Raw genomic sequence first — 6,000 nt, 5'->3', positions numbered from 1 at the left:
TACACTCACAGCACAGACCTACCTTCTGATGATGCGTACTTGAAGTCCAGCTGCGCATACGCAACCTGTTAACCAACCTGCCCTTACCTGTGATGCAAGTGTTCCTATGCTGCGCTCCCGTTTGTGAACCTGATCGAACTTAGCGTGAATAGAACATTGCTCTGGTAAGAGTCGGTGCATCGATAAAGAAAGAACAAACTAAGCTGGTAAAATCAAATTTATTATTGAGACCCTTCGTCCTTCCAATGAAGTTGGTGTATATAGGTTAGAACATTTATGCAAAGTTGACAATAGCACGCATCAGAATTCAAGGTGATTGCACAACTGAAACTAATTCCAGCAGACAAGATAATTCTGCCCTACCGAATTAGCTAATCTCACACGCCATTGTGCCATGTTGGACATAAACCGCAAGGATGGTTTTGGATCTGCCAGCAATAAGTCACACGATTTCTTCAAGACGGATCATACTCTAACTTTACAGTCGCAACCAGTCTGCCATCAGCGATAACCTACAGCAACACTTCTCCCTTAGTTCTTACTCTTACAGAATGTGTTTTTCGGATAGACTATTTTTTCTTTCCCCTCTGCTCCATTCTCTGGACTCGTCCACCTGCTTGTTGCAAAGAATTATCGGCCGCCGCATAGCGCGTCTATATTTCAGTTTTTGCACTTCGTATTCTTACGCCAGCTTCCAGAAAGCTTCCCTACGCGATGTTGCATTCACCACCATGACTACTTGACGTCCTTGGGTGCTCTGTGGTCCCAACTCACGACAATGGTCGCCTTCGGGTACCGCGTTGCTGCAGTGAATTTTGATTTCAGTACTAAATTAAAATTGAAATATCTCATGACCCCTGACGCCTTTCATCATGTGGTTTTCACCAAACGCTCTTAAATAAACGACCGCAATAATGCACATTGTGGTCCAACCTCTTTGCCTTGTTACTCAGTTCTTATGATTACAGAAAGATATATACACTGCGACATCTAACATGGGTTAGGTGTTTTAGTGTAATTAGAGTAACTATGTACATTTCAGGGTTCATGAATACTTATTATTCACATCATTGGCACTATATGCTAGTGGAAATCGTATTTGATGCGACAGAATGATCTTTATTTAGTTTTCTTCATCTTGGTTTTTGCATATTTGAGTACTGATACAGGGCAAGTAGATGCATATTGCCTTTGAGTTGAATAGTGAATTTAATTTCATTATTTTCACCTCAAAATCCAATGCATGGAATTTAACTAACACATTTGAGTTCAGTCTGTGCAATATAATGAAATAAGCTTGTTACATGATTATTCAATCATTTACTCTCTTTAAAATTAGGTCGATGGTGCCTTTGTGTCATAGTGTAACAGTAAATCGATAGCTCTGTTGAAACCATTAGGGTTAGGCATTGAAATTAGATGAAATGTTGTATGGCTAGGGCCTCCCGTCGGGTAGACCGGTCGCGTGGTGCAAGTATTTTGAGTTGACGCCACTTTGGCGACTTGCGTGTCGATGGGGATGAGATGATCATTAGGACAACACAACACCCAGTCCCTGAGCGGAGTAAATCTCCGACCCAGCCGGGAATCGAACCCGGGCCCCTTGGCATGATAGTTTGTCGCGCTGACCACTCAGCTATCGGGGTTAGGCACTAAGAAAGACGGAGTAAAAATATGGTTATGATGGCAGGAGAGAGCACACTGTTATGAAGGAATCAGCTAAACAAATGATGTTAAAGACATTCTTTTAAAAGGCGGAATCATTGCCAACACGTTAAGTAAAGAGTAACCTTGTCACAAAATTTAAATACCTTGATGAATGGTTAGATCGAATGGACTAAGTGAAGAGACCTTAACTGTAAGAGACAGAAAAGTGGGTATCATGTTCCACACACACGAGACGTATACAAAAATACACTGTGCAAGAGAACTAACGGAGCGCTTATTCGAAACCCCCTTAGTGTGTCCCAATGCGAAGCATAAACTTGAAATTTGGCTCAAGGGTGCGTAAAAACTTCTTCTGTAACGAAGCAAAAGCGTGGTGCCCTGTGACTTCACCCTCGGGCTCAAAGACGCTTCAAACAGCAAGGTGTCGAAAAAAAGTCCAGAGTTCAAAAGTTGACTTGATGTTTAAAATTGATTAATAATGTCCCATTGGCTCCAAATTTCACCTCAATTCTGCCCCACACCTCCGTGGAGATGTCACACAACGGTAAGGTCGTCGCAGGCCCTATTATCCGCAATTCATCCCTTCGTTTTACGGCTCTGCGATGGAGGTCAGAACCGCGACGCCCACCGTTGAAATCAAGCTTTTTTCTTATGAGTGGCGGAGGAAAACATTTCAGGATTGCCACGTAAGTATCTCATCGGGCGGCATAAATGGCATCAATGAGGCGACCCCCTTTCCTTAGGACGTTGATTGCCGCATATTTCGCGATCGAAAAAGACAGTTTGCAGTGATATGAACAACAAGACGACATTCTTGACGGTTTGGTACTACTCGCATTTCTCTGACGCACCAACTCTTCTCTAAGAACGTCGTGGACTAACAGCCCCATTGAACGTTATGTCATGCCTTTGGAGTGCAATGCGACCGCAATTTTTGCTCCGGTGCACAGGGTGGAACCACTAGATATCGTTCAAAACCGTTGGACGAAATTTGAACGTGATCGGCAACAGCAAAAAGTCTTACGCTTTTTCAGCTCTCCTGTTTCAGCCCCACCTGTGGGGTAGTAATGGAGGGGTGTGACCCTGACGCATGAGGCAGTAAAATGGAATAGTGCCCCTCTAATCCCCTCCTCCCTCCAATTCGGCGACAATCTCAGTGGACCCACCCACACTTGTTGAAAGCTTTGAAAATCTTGTTAAATAGCCACCTGGCACCAGAAATGTATCAAGCGGTTGCTACCTGCAGGCGCCTAGTACTACTGCTCCAGTGTAGAGACGTGCCTCTGCGGTCATTTGCAAGGCTCATCTTGTCCAGAAATTCTTTGCTTCTTGATTAGAGCAATAAGAAAACAGATCTTATAGCCTACAATATACTTAGTCCATACTTCAAAAATGTTATCAACGTGAACAAAAAGAAAAATTTACTCCTGAGTAGAAAAATCACGAGCTCACCCCTGTGGATGTAATCATGTTGCTAGGGGTAGCTCCATTTCCTGTTTTTCTGTGTTAGTGAATCAAATTTGAGTTTTAGGGAAAAAAATCGACCACTGCAAAAACGTTTTTTTTTATTTTCTTATTTTTTTTTAACCTGTACCGAAAAATGTTTTGACACCTGTGTGTCATGTTCGTTTGGTCTTGTTATAGCTCTGTAAAATACTGCCGGTCGGTGTGGCCGTGCGGTTCTAGGCGCTTCAGTCTGGAATCGCGTGACCGCTACGGTCGCAGGTTCGAATCCTGCCTCGGGCATGGATGTGTGTGATGTCCTTAGGTTTGTTAGGTTTAAATAGTTCTAAGTTCTAGGGGACTGATGACCTCAGATGTTGAGTCCCATAGTGCTAAGAGCCATTTTAACCATTTTTTGTAAAATACTATATAAAGCATTTGGTTGATTTTCTATTTTAAATGTAAGAACAAAAATCCGTGCATATTTGATTTTGTTGTGACTGCTTACCAGAAAATGCGTTAATTTTAAAGATGGGATTGTACAGGCTGGTGTGTTATTTTTGTGTTTTATGGCTGAAGAAAAAAACGTGTGTGAAATCTTATGGGACTTAACTGCTAAGGTCACCAGTCCCTAAGCTTACACACTACTTAACCTAAATTATCCTAAGGACAAACACACACACCCATGCCCGAGGGAGGACTCGAACCTCCACCGGGACCAGCCGTACAGTCCATGACTGCAGTGCCCAAGACCGCTCGGCTAATCCCGCGCGGCGATTTATGGCTGACAGTACTGAATTTGCAAAGTAGTAGAAAGTACTTAATTCCTTGTTCAACGAGTTCTGTTTTTGTATGCTTGGCTCCAAAGTAGGTTCATTCTAAATAGATTTACTAGACCCCAACTAGATGAACTTGGACGTACGTAACAACTAAGCACAACACACCAGGTAACCAGAAAGCAAATGACAAAACGATAAAGTAAATGAGCAGAAGACAAACGGAGGATAAACTAGCGCCCACAACGAAGTGCCAGAAACATGAATACGTGAATAACGGAGAGAACATAATCCATAAAGCACACATTAAGAGAAACCCTGCATGTAACATCAGAAACAGAAATGTCGACAGGATGAAGAACATATTAGAGAAACAACGACTGCTTGTAACATACCGCAGAAACAATACTGTACAGAAGCTTCTCGGGATGAACAACACCGCTGATGACAAATTTAACAAGACATTTATTAGTCAACTTCTTTCCATTACGATCTATGTGCACAAGACCTACTGCAATTTTAAATATAGTTCAGAGTACCGCAAAGCCATAAAAAGTGACAGAATACACTTCACTTTTGTAGAAAATCTTATACAGGAGCACCACTACGTAAATAATACCGAAACTGATCTCAAAGGTGCTCGGAGAAAGCGGTAGTCTCTACCAAATACAGAAGTGGAGAACTTCCACATTCAAAAAGCTGTAATACAAGGAAATACAATGAAAGAATGTGTTCATCGAATGTACAATACTATGCAACAGAATACTATTCGCAACAGTTAATTAATTATAAAAGAAAACGCAGTATTCAAACACTACTACCTATAAATACACACATTAAAAAAAACTTTAACATCAACTCGGTTCTGAGAGTTCTGGAACCTGTGCAGAAAATTGGAACAGACATCAACATAAACATAATTTCCACCCTTTTTATTGCTCAAGAAAACCACACATTGCATATTGCACCACCATACAGCGAGACCTTCAGAGGTGGTGGTCCAGATTGCTGTACACACTGGTACCTCTAATACCCAGTAGCACGTCCTCTTGCACTGATGCAAGCCTGTATTCATCGTGGCATACTATCCACAAGTTCATCAAGGCACTGTTAGTCCAGATTGTCCCACTCCTCAATGGAGATTCGGCGTAGATCCCTCAGAGTGGTTGGTGGGTCACGTCGTCCATAAACAGCACTTTTCAATCCATCCCAGGCATGTCCGATAGGGTTCATGTCTGGAGAACATGCTGCCCACTCTAGTCAAGCGAAGTGGTTATTCTGAAGGAAGTCAGTCACAAGATGTGCACGATGGGGGCGTGAATTGTCGTCCATGAAGACGATTGCCTCGCCAATATGCTGCTGATATGGTTGCACTATCGGTCGGAGGATGGCACTCACGTATCGTACAGCCGTTACTGCGCCTCCCATGCCCACCAGCGGCGTACGTCGGCCCCACATAATGCCACCGCAAAACATCAGGGAACCTCCAACCTGCTGCACTCGCTGGATAGTGTGTCTAAGGCATTCAGTCTTACCGGGCTGCCTCCAAACACGTCTCCGACGATTGTCTGGTTGAAGGCATATGCGACACTCATCGGTGAAGAGAACGTGATGCCAATCCTGAGCGGTCCATTCGGCATGTTTTTGGGCACATCTGTACCGCGCTGCATAGTGTTGTGGTTGCAAAGATGGACCTCTCCATGGACTTCGGGAGTGAAGTTGCACATCATGCAGCCTATTGCGCACAGTTTGAGTCGTAACACGACATCCTGTGGCTGCACGAAAAGCACTATTCAACACGGTGGCGTTGCTGCCAGGGTTCCTTAGACCCATAATCCGCAGGTAGTGGTCACCCACTGCAGTAGTAGCCCTAGGGCGGCCTGAGCGAGGCATGTCATCGACAGTTTGTGTCTCTCTCTAACTCCTCCATGTCAGAGCAACACCGCTTTGGTTCACTCCGAGACGCCTGGACACTTCCATTGTTGAGAAGTCTTCCGCGCACGAAGTAACAATGAGGACGTGATGGAACCGCGGTATTGACCGTCTACGTATGATTGAACCACAGACAACACGATCCGTATACTTCCTTCCTGGTGGAATGACTGGAACTGAT

The sequence above is a fragment of the Schistocerca serialis genome, chromosome 6 (assembly GCF_023864345.2).
Source record: "Schistocerca serialis cubense isolate TAMUIC-IGC-003099 chromosome 6, iqSchSeri2.2, whole genome shotgun sequence".
Classification (NCBI taxonomy): domain Eukaryota; kingdom Metazoa; phylum Arthropoda; class Insecta; order Orthoptera; family Acrididae; genus Schistocerca; species Schistocerca serialis.
The sequence above is the reverse complement of the archived record's forward strand: the minus strand, read 5'-3'. Positions refer to the sequence as shown.